The following is a 10,937-nucleotide window of genomic DNA, read 5'->3' on the forward strand; positions in this document are numbered from 1 at the left end:
CATTATTCTCGCGATATATTCAATCACTATATCAAAGGTGTAAAATCAGTAAACATCAGTGACGTGACACCACATCTGTTTCAGGGTTATAAGCTCAACTGCAGGCTTAACACAGTGAGCTCCAGTGGCGCAATCGGTTAGCGCGCGGTACTTATATGACAGTACACTGTAGAGCAATGCCGAGGTTGTGAGTTCGAGCCTCACCTGGAGCAGCCTTTTGATAGTACGCCCTGAAGTTACCGGTGTTTAATCTTTTTTTGTAAATCGACCTCTGACAGCTTGTCACGCGCATCACAGGGTGATTGATAGACTTATTAAAAATTCACTGTAAACAATTTATTGTCGACGCTCAAAGTTTGTACGCTGGCTCCATTTAAACTAAAGATAATACAAATTTAAATATGACAAGCCTACTTTTTAATCTAATTAGTTTTAATTATTAATTATTTAATTATTAGTTCTAATTATCTAACTTACAGTTTTAAATTTGAATGCAGGACTACGTAGTTATTAGACACTTAAGCGACACTTGCGCTTCAACGCCAGCAGGAGGCAGCAACTCTCCATCTCTGCGCCTTCTCACTCTGACAGGGAAGTGAAATGTTGAATTCGTATTCCCCCGTCTTGCACGATGTGATATTTTATATGATATTTTAGAAAATATAAAAACTTTAAGAAATTAATAGATGAATACATGAATATTTTTGCATTTTTGTGCAACGAATTTATTATATATACACAGTTTATTCATTCCGTGTGTGTGCCCCACCCCCGCGGTTTCAAACCTTTTGCTTCCATTACAGAGCTTGTACTCAAGCTGCTGATATGAACACCATAACACGGTTTGAATACAAAAACAAATTTCAAAGCACGTGATTCACTGCTGAGCGACAAGTGTATGCAGTAGATTTATTTTTTATTCCTATTTATTCTATTTATCCCCTTTGTATATTTTATTTATATTTGTCTCTGTATTTATATATGTGTGTGTGTGTGTGTGTGTATATATATATATATATATATATATATATATATATATATATATATATATATATATATATATATTACATATTACAGAATTGTTATATATATATATATATATATATATATATATATATATATATATAACAATTCTGTAACTGTAACTTCGGTCGTTGCTGTGCTTTTTGGAAGTCGAATTTCCCAGAGGAACCCACCCGAGGGATTAATAAAGTTCTATCTTATCTTATCTCTTATCTTAGATTTCCAAAACTGTGACTTCACGTTTCCCCTTGCCCTTGTACCACTAGATGTCGCTGTTGTCCAACGTTTGGATTAGCTGCGCTGTTTTTCCTGACGTTTGAATCTGACTGGCTGTCTCTGCTGTTTGAATAAAAACAGTTTCCCCCCAACGTCTTCACATGTCTGTACTCTGTGTGTTCTCATCTGTCTGCACGTTCTGCACATATGGATGTCTGCATTTTATTATTGTATTTTTAAAAGACTGACGAAACTATCTTTTGGAGTAAGTCATGACTGAGGTCTATCTTTGTGACGCTGTACATGAAAATACATATGAGTAGAGCAGGGGGAAAAAAAGCTGATTTACTATATTTGTCGTGTGTACGATATAAAAATGGACAGGCAGTGCTACAAGATGATATGATGCAAAGCTGAAATCATTTGCCTCAGATAAGTCGAATACGAGGTCTACTGAAAGACTTTCACTGTTCAAGACATTACCCGTGTCTCCTCCAGTCCAACCAAACACACTTTGTTAGTTTTCTTTACATTTTCATTGCAGTGCCTATCATCACCACACCTTGCCTGTTTGCCCAAACATTTGCAGGAGTGTCCTTTCATTCTGCCAATGTTATCTTTTCACCCCCTTCTCCCTTCACTTGGTGTCCAGTGAGAACCAGCTTTATTCTCTCAGCATGTGCTTTATCTATATTAGAATAAATGTGTCAGAGCAGGAAAAGCAAAAATGGTTAAGAAAACAGTAGATTTCTGTTATCGTTAGAAGATAAGAGCCAAAAACATACAGTCTGAGATATAATTATGTGAGAGGAATTGTAATGCAGATAAAGAAAATAGCAGCATTAAAGCTAAATGCAGTCAGTGATTTTATTTACATAGTGCATTTGTGTCGACATTACAGCATCAGAGAGAAAGCTCAACAAGCAGAAGTTACCCAGTGGGGTGGACGAACTCCACTGCAGAAGAAAGGGAACTGCAGGGTTTTCTGGATAAGGGGGCCACTAGAGAAAACAGAAAAGAGGAGTGCAGGGTGACTACGACCAACAAAATAGATAGGAAAGCATAAACTATGGGAGAGAGTAGACAAATGTTAGAATGTAAATAGTTTTAAAGTGTTGGCTCACAGTCATTAAATTTATGGGCTAAAGTGGTTGATTAAGAACTTGTTTTGGAGTGGCTGCAGCTCAGGAGGTACAGCAGGCAATCTACTAATTGGAGGGATGGTGGTTTAAATCACTGCTGTTTCAGTATGCATGCCAAAGTATCCTTGGGCAAGATACTAAATGCCAAGTTGCTGATGTGTTCATTGAAGTGTGGACAGTAAACAGAAAGTGAGTGACACAAGTTATTTAAAGAAGAAAAACACTGTATGTGAACCAGCCTACTTACTTGTTTTGCCCAAACACACCCAAAGGACAAACCAAAACGAGTATCATATTCACAGAAAACAAGCTCCATGTCATCTGACATGTTGACAATTTGCCTTTTGATTGCATTTTCACATAAAGGCACTTCATAGCTTTGGCTTGCTGGGATGTAAAAGCGGAGCCATTTCAGTGATTTAAAGCTTTGCTTTTGTGGGAGTTCGTGTGTATGGCTGATATTTAGCAGTGAGAAAATAAGTGATTGAAAACATCTGATGGGAAAGGAAGAGTGGTGAGTGTGACGAAGAGAATAAACAGGATACAAAGGCGCGATAATTGCGAGCCTGTAGGTGTTGTGGCAAGACCTGTTCTTAGATCTCTAACCTGATCTGGCTTGCATGCACCAATCAGAGCAGAAACTGGTGTGGTCTTTTATGATACAAATTAACCACAGAGACTTTTATTTAATAAATTCCAAATTCATTTTACACGAGTGCAATTTATGTACCTGTTGAGACTGCCATCTTTAGAATGATTGCTTCCCACAAGAACGGTTTGTGCCGGAAGCGTTGCATGTACATATACATGGAACGAAAATCCCTCAACTTCAGTGCAGCATTTCAGTTTTGAAATGTATCTTGCAATAGTATAATAGGATCTTTAGATCCCCGACTGCCCCCGGGCTGTTACTAACCACACAGCTATGTGTCACAAGCTGTAATTCACATCTGTCTTTGGTTAGCAGAGTGCTCACTCACTATCTAGCCGTCTGACAGCTCCCAGGCCCAGCTGTTATGTATTGTGGCCCGTGGGCTCTGCTCTTCGTTACGTGTGAAGGTATAATTATTATCATTATTGTTTTGTTTTGCTTTTTTTCTTCCACTGCTCTCTCAAACCCAGAGGGACTTTACTGATGGAGTGCCTGTCAAGTCACCGAAAGGAAATGATGTCATTTTTCCTGGCTGCACACCAGTGAAACTTCAGGTCAAAGGTGTGTCTTGTCAGAAGGGGAGATGTGTGTGAGCTAGATGTGACCCGCAGCCGGGGAGGGTTGAATAAGTTTTTGAGGAGGACGTGAGATAATGGTTTGTTCCTGGGAAGTCAATTATGTATGTGGCTGGTCTTTCTGGGGAAGTGTGTGAATGTTGGGAGTCATCTGGTGAAGAATTCCCAGCCGTGCCATTTACATTTTTTCAACTTCTGCTTTCCCAAGGTAAACTGTGAATGTCTCCAGCACTTTATTATTATCATCTGCCTCAACAGCTGATAGTTTGCCTGTCTGTGTGATTGTGTGTGTGGATGGATATGGGACATTGTGTAAGAGACCTGGAGATTGAAAGTAGTAAAATAGCAAAGTCACTCAAAGGGCTGTCCTTACAGTTTACAAAGTGGTAAAGGAACAATCCAACACTTTCCAGAGGTGAACTGTGGCCTCAGAAGCAAAAGTATCGACTTCTCCAGTCTGAACAGAAGATTCTGCTAAAGCTAACAGGACGCTAGCAGTCCACAGTTTTCCAGTTTTCTTACCCCAGCTGATTGTAGGTGTTCCCAGGTCCAGTACCTCAAGTTCTTGTTTGCCAGTGGTGGTAAAATGGAAAGCCAGATGGTTAGATGGACTGATGTTTGTCAGCCGATATCACTCAGTCATGAGCTGTGGGGTGTGATCAACACAGCAGGACTGTGGAAACAAGTGGCCCAAATTATTTTCCTCCATAGCCTTACACACAGGTTGAGGGACTCATGCGTCTGGCTGAAGCTTGGACTAGATCCACTCTTTCATGTCGAAAAGAGCCAGCTGGAGTGATTATGACGCCTGGGTTTTCCATGTCCTGATGATGGGAAACCTGCAGGTAGACTCAACAGAGTGTCCTGGTGTGATTCAGGATCAACAAGGAGGAACTGGGAAAGAATATTATGGAAAGTACATTTAGCAATCCCTGATTAATCTTCTGCCACTTACATGGAAATGACTGGATGAAGAAGCGAATACTACGGCTCTTTCTAAAATAAGAGGCTGTATGCAAGTGTAGTACATTACAGCCAAAGCTGACGGCATGATCGTACCAAACTTCTTGGTACTTCTTGTACCAATACAATATGTTTCTTCATGGTCAAAAGTAAGGTTTTAAATAACCGTGGTATTAGGATCAACAATTAAAAGGTACAAAAATGGATATGTGGTAAAGTTTGGGCAGTTTATTATATACAGTGAAAAGAAACCTTGTGAGTTTACCTGAGTTTGTCAATAATATTTCCATCTTCTTTCTCTTATTCAATTCAGGCTTCACTAGTTAACAGCACTGGTAATTTAGATTAATTTAGTTTGTAAAACAAACCCTGCTAACTGCATGTCTTTGGGAGGAAGATTGAGTACCCAGAGAGAACCTATGAAGACCTGAGGAAAACATGCAAACTACCCACAGAAAGGCCCAGCTAGTGGATTTGAACCCAGGACCTTCATGCTGTAAGGCAACAGTGCAAGCCTGTCAAAGTTCTTCCAAACCATCAGCGCGACAGCAACATTTCTCCTTCTGTATTATTGTACACAATGAACTTAGACAGTCTGCTGCTTTTCTCCTTGCATTGATTTATATCTTGACACACTGGACAAGTGGTAAGACTAACATCTTCTAACTAAACAGGAGCCCACTCATACAGCACTAATCAATAGGGAACCTTTACTGTTCTTTATCAAAAACCCAGCAGAAGCTGTCATAGGAGTATTCATGTATTTTAATCTTTACTCCTAACCAGCTTGTGGGGATAGGTTAATTGGATAATCCAAATTGCCACTAGGTGTGAATGTGTGAGTGAATGTGAGTGCGAATGGTTGTCTGACCCTGTGTGTTGGCCCTGCGACAGACTGGCGACCTGTCCAGGGTGTACCCCGCCTCTCGCCCTATGACAGCTGGGATAGGCTCCAGCGCCCCCCGTGACCCTGAAAAGGATAAGCGGAAGCGAATGGATGGATGGACTCCTAACCAGTCCGGGATGCATTTTAGCCACACGCTAAGCAACTATAGTTGAAGTTTCCTTGTTGCAAGGCTTCGTTTGGATGCCAAGTAGGTAAAAGGTCCATACAAAGGGATAGGCGTAAAGCTACTCCTAATGCACAAACAAGTTACAAGTGAAGTGGTAGATATTTAACATCTGGTTAAAATCAAACCACTTCCTGGATTGAATAATGAGATTTATCTTCTGTAAAGTGTAAACACTTCATCGAATTTTCTGTTGTTGCACCTGCAGTATGCTCGACATATTTTATGTTTGAAGAGAATGCAAAGCGCAAAATTGCTTATTCTACACTCCTATATTAGCTTTGTCAAGCTGTTAGAAACTAAAAATAAACGTGATGACGCCAGTTACTGTAATTTGTGCTGCACATTCTCACTCAGGAATAATGAAAAGTGAGTCCAGCAGCAGGTGGGATCTGGAAAACTTGTAACAGTAGTCCAAGTTTTATGTGAACTGAACACTGTGCTGCGCCCGACGAGCCAGATGCACTTAAGAAGTGAAGAGTTAACAAGTGTGTGTATATGTGTGTGTCGGGAACAAGGGTGTGTAAGGCTAGTTGGCTGTCTTCCCTGCTGGACCTCCTTAACCTAATTAAACATCCCTCCAACAGGCTGGTTCCTTTGCCAACTCCAGCCACACACGCACGCACGCACGCACGCACGCACACACACACACACACACACACACACACACGCACGCACGCATGCACGCACGCACACACACACACACACACAGAAATGTATTTTGGTCTGAAACTAATAAAGATCACACTAAAGTGATGGTTCATCATAGAAAGGAAGGCCTTCTCTGAATGAGACAAACTCAGAATCTGTGTCGTTCTTTTCTTGTTTAGAGACTTCAGGAACTTCATTTTTTCCATATATGATGATGATGAATTATGATCACAGCTGGCTCACAGCTCAGTGGACATTTAGATGAGAAAATATATATTTAACACATTTAAGGAAAATACTAATAAAATAAAAAATAAAATAAAATAAATGTTTATTAAGCAATTTTGATAGGAAATTGCTTAATTTTAGAAATGTTTTTGCTCTTTTTTGCTGTTTAGTTGTTTTCTTTTAGAATCATTCATCTTAGCAGTAGGATTTACATGAAAAGAGAAACAAATTAAGTTTGAGTGAAAATGTACATTTTTTGCACGCTCTGGTCGACTGACTCAGTGAATCAAATGACTTAAAAAACTCGATTCACTTTGGTGAGTGACTCATTAAAACTCGATTCAGTAAAAAGAATCAAATTTACCATCACTAGCCCTTTGTTTGGCCTGCTAAAATGGCGCCCCGGCGGCCACGCCCCCTGCCTTGACATCAAGCTCCAAAGCCTCATAGACAATGGAACCAAATTTAAAAAAAAAGAAAAAAATGTTGTTGTTACGTTGACATCATCATGATGTCATAACATGCCTTAGATCTGTGAATCCTTAAATCCGGGTAAGAAGCCCAAACTGTCAGTCCGTTTACTTGTAACACTCGAGATTGCAGCATTCAAAGGTACGCCTGAGAAAAATTTTAAAATAGTTGAATCTTTAAGACAGTCACTTCATCAACACTCTGACATGTCTCAGAGTAAACACAAAAGCCGACAAGCTTACGCTGGCTTTACTACAATGGACCACCAAAATCCAGAGCCAAATTCTGATGAAACACATTTCCAGCTTCCACTCAAGAGGAAGCGAGGCCCGAATTATGTCGCACAGAATTGCAGAAGTGACGACAGCTGCTCTCCACCAAGGAAAAAAAGACGAATCTGTGAAGAAAAAACTGTGTTGAAAAGACGATACAGTCAGATTTCCAAAGGCAGCAAAAAGAACTCTGAGAGCTACTCTCCAGAGAGAAAGAGGATGAGAGTAGACACTGAGAAAAAAGAAACAGCAGTGACTCGGAGCATCCAAAAAAGTTCTTCTTCAAGGAATATCCAACTCCAAGTTCAGAAAAAGAACAATATGAACTTGAGTGATACCAAAAACTCTTAAAACACACCAAAAGACAACAAGAGGCCAGAACAAGCAGCAGTGACACAGAACATCCAAAAAAGTTCTTTGTCAAGGTCTATCCAAGACCAAGTTGAGAAAATGGACGTTACGACCTCGAGCGATACCAAAAGCTCTGAAATCACACAGAAATACAACAAGAGGCCAGGACAAGCACCAGTGACACAGAGCAGCCAAAAAAGTTGGACGCCAAGCACTATCCGACTCCTAGTTAAGAAAATGAACAATATGACCTTGAGTGAAACCTCTGAAAACACACCAAACACACCAAAAGACAACAAGAGGCCAGAAGCAGTAGTGACACAGGGCGTCCAAAAAAGTCCCTGAGCCAGGACTATCCATCTCCCAGGTCAGAAAACAAACGATACGGCCTTCGGCTGAGGAAAATAAAGAAAAAAAAATCTCTTACTGCTCTGTTTATTTCTTTAAATGAACACTTGTACTTTTTTGTCATAGAAGAATAAGAATATTAATATGAATATGAACACCAAGGCGTTTCCAGGCCAGCCAAGAGATATAATCTCTCCAGCCTGACTTGGGTCTACCCCGGGGCCAAATCCCTGGTGGCACCCTTGCCTCCATGGGCACCTTAACTCATCACTTTTGACGCAGAGAATGTATTTTATTGACTAATATTAGTAGGCTGAAGCCTTTTACTTCTACTTACTTCTGATTGGCTTTTACTATATATTAATATGCTTTTTTAAGGATCAAGATGTGGGTGTGTTTTTCCAGCTTCATTAACAGTAGTTTTTTCAGAGATCAGATGTCCTCACATCTTCAGCAGTAACGTTAATCCATATTGCACAGAGTGCATGTTTTGTATGATAAATTTTACCCATACCCTGCAGAATGAGAGACAGAGCAGCCGGGCTATGTAAAAAGTGTAAGGGGGCGTGTTCACGGTCACGTCCAGTGGGTGTGTGGGCAGAGACGCTCCACCACGAGTTACTACTGAGCAGACTCTGGCTCCAAAAGTGGAACATGGCAGCTCCCACAAGCGGGATATTTTGGCTTCATTTTTGCACAATGGGAGGAAGTGCTGTCGTGTCGTTCATCTTTTATACAGTAATTGGTTAGGACCAATCAGCAATCTTCTCCTTAAGAAATTTCAAAAATATACAAAACAATATATATAACTTCATAAGTCAACAAAAATAAAATCCAGAAAAATCAAGTAGCTTTTCAGATTCATGATTCTTTCGGTTGCATCATAAAGATGTTTCAAGTTTATACACTTAACCCTAAGTTGAGGTCTTTCATGTCTCTTTAAAAAAAAACAGAAACAAAATCCCTATTCAGAAATCTCTCTTCTATATGATGGTTTGTGTGTGTAAACGTGTATGCGTGTCTGTGTGTCCACACACAGCAAGCATTTGTTTGGCCTGCTGATATGGCGCCTCGAGCAAAAATCCTGGCCACGCCCCATCCCTTAAGATCCCGCTCCAAAGTCCTACTAACCTACAGATTTAGAAAGAAGACGCTGCATTGTTAACTCTGAGGGAGATGGAGAATGAGCCTATTTCCAAAAAAGTGGAGTGTGTTCCTTTAAATACTATATATTGTTAAAAACTAACACACACACACACACACACACACACACACACACACACACACACACACACACACACACACACACACACACACACACAAACACACACATTCTTCTTGGAAATTACAGTGGATTTAAAGGATTTGCAGGATTTCGCTCCTCATTTACGGCCTCTTGGATTAGGTATGCGACATGTTGTATGAATCAGTGTTATAGATGCATGAATGCATTCATTTTAGATCCAGGAAACTATTTCACTCCCATAGCTGCCAGGAAACTCGAACCTCCTTTAGTTGTGCAGCTTCCTATATGTTCCCTGCAAGATTTAAAGTTCTCATTTGTCAAAAAAATTGCATGGGGAGTATTATCATCCATGCTGGAGAGTTTGTTTGGATTCCAGCGTCCGCCCTGCTCCCCTAGACTTGGGATTCTGGCCTAACGGTGCCTGGTGAGAGACCACATCCTCTAAGACTGGCCTGCCCATCTAGATAGATGTCACATGCATGGTGAGGGGAGGAGGTGTGTTTGATTTATGCGTGCAGAGAGCCCTCTGGAAGAGGAAGAGTGTGTGACCTGATGGTAGGCCAGAATCTCTAAAAAGGTCCTTCCTGAGAGTTGGAGCCAAGCAGCACTCTGGGTTGGAATGATCTGAAATCACTGCAGGAAGAGGGATGAGAGTTCGGAGATGTGAGTCCTCACAGTTGTCTCCTTGATAGTTGTTCTCTTTTTCTTCCCACTAACGGTTTGCATAAGCAGATAAACACACACATCCATGCTTTAGATCTCTAAATTCCTTAAAACATCTGCTTTTACCACATAAGCACACACACACACACACACACACACACACACACACACACACAAACATGCATGCACATACTTCCCTCCGGTCACCATGACTTGTGTGTTTGTTGCTTTGTTGCTATAACAAATACCATAATCTTCATTTTCGCATGAGTCAGGTGCGTTTCATCAGTCCTGCAAATTCTTAATATGGACCCGATCGTTTATAATACATCCATTGTGTCCGTTTTTGCTCACTGTGTAACGACAGCATGAGTCAGATACGGATAGTATAAATAAGAATGATGACCTTTGATAGAGGAAGCCGACTGTCTGATTGTGTGCCAGTGCGATTGTGTACTCTACCTGCTGCGCTGCCAGCTCAACGTCACTGTGGCCGGAAAAGAAGGGAAGGATGCCTGATTAGTGCATTTGTGAAGGAATAGGGATTCGTGTGTATGTGTGTTTGGCTAGGGAAAGGCGCTTGGCATAGCTGGGCATATTTTAACATGTTTTTACAACTGACTACATAATCTGCTCTTTCATGTTTATGTGTAGTTTTGTGTATACAATGACAGCATATGGTTCTCACTAGTGCATGTCAAAGTTTCTTTTTACAAAGTATAAAGTATGTAATGGGGTAGGATTGTCTGGGAGGGAGTCAAACGCTCATGTAAGGATTTTTGTTAAGGGGTCATTACAGACAAATCAATGAGTTATTTGTAGGACATATGGATGCCATCCCAGAGCCACATGTGCAACTAGGGGCAGACAGCAGGACTTTAATCCTATTCCATGAAATGTATCCCTTGCACATGACTATAAAAGTACATAATTATATGAATACAACAACTTTCATAAATGCTGCTCTGTAAGACAGGAGTACAGAGTATGCTGGTGATATGATTGCTGACCTTGTGGCACATTTACCATTATTGCTATGAGATAACACAGGAATGTGGTATTTTGT

General features: G+C 40.6%; 1 non-coding gene and 1 pseudogene across 1 annotated transcript; both read left to right on the top strand.

Annotated features, from left to right (window-relative positions):
- The first annotated feature begins 118 nt into the window (after positions 1-118).
- On the top strand, positions 119-212 carry trnai-uau (transfer RNA isoleucine (anticodon UAU)). Its single transcript has 2 exons — positions 119-156; positions 177-212. It is a non-coding gene; the product is annotated as a tRNA-Ile (tRNA).
- A 6,985-nt stretch (positions 213-7,197) lies between these two features.
- On the top strand, positions 7,198-8,013 carry LOC147315498 (uncharacterized; annotated as a pseudogene).
- The last annotated feature ends 2,924 nt before the right edge of the window (positions 8,014-10,937 follow it).

Source organism: Aulonocara sp. 'chitande type north' Nkhata Bay, linkage group LG13 (genome assembly GCF_057382095.1).
Source record: "Aulonocara sp. 'chitande type north' Nkhata Bay isolate Kocher_YH1m ecotype deep benthic linkage group LG13, A_spYH_male_GT1.1, whole genome shotgun sequence".
In the NCBI taxonomy this organism is placed as follows: domain Eukaryota; kingdom Metazoa; phylum Chordata; class Actinopteri; order Cichliformes; family Cichlidae; genus Aulonocara; species Aulonocara sp. 'chitande type north' Nkhata Bay.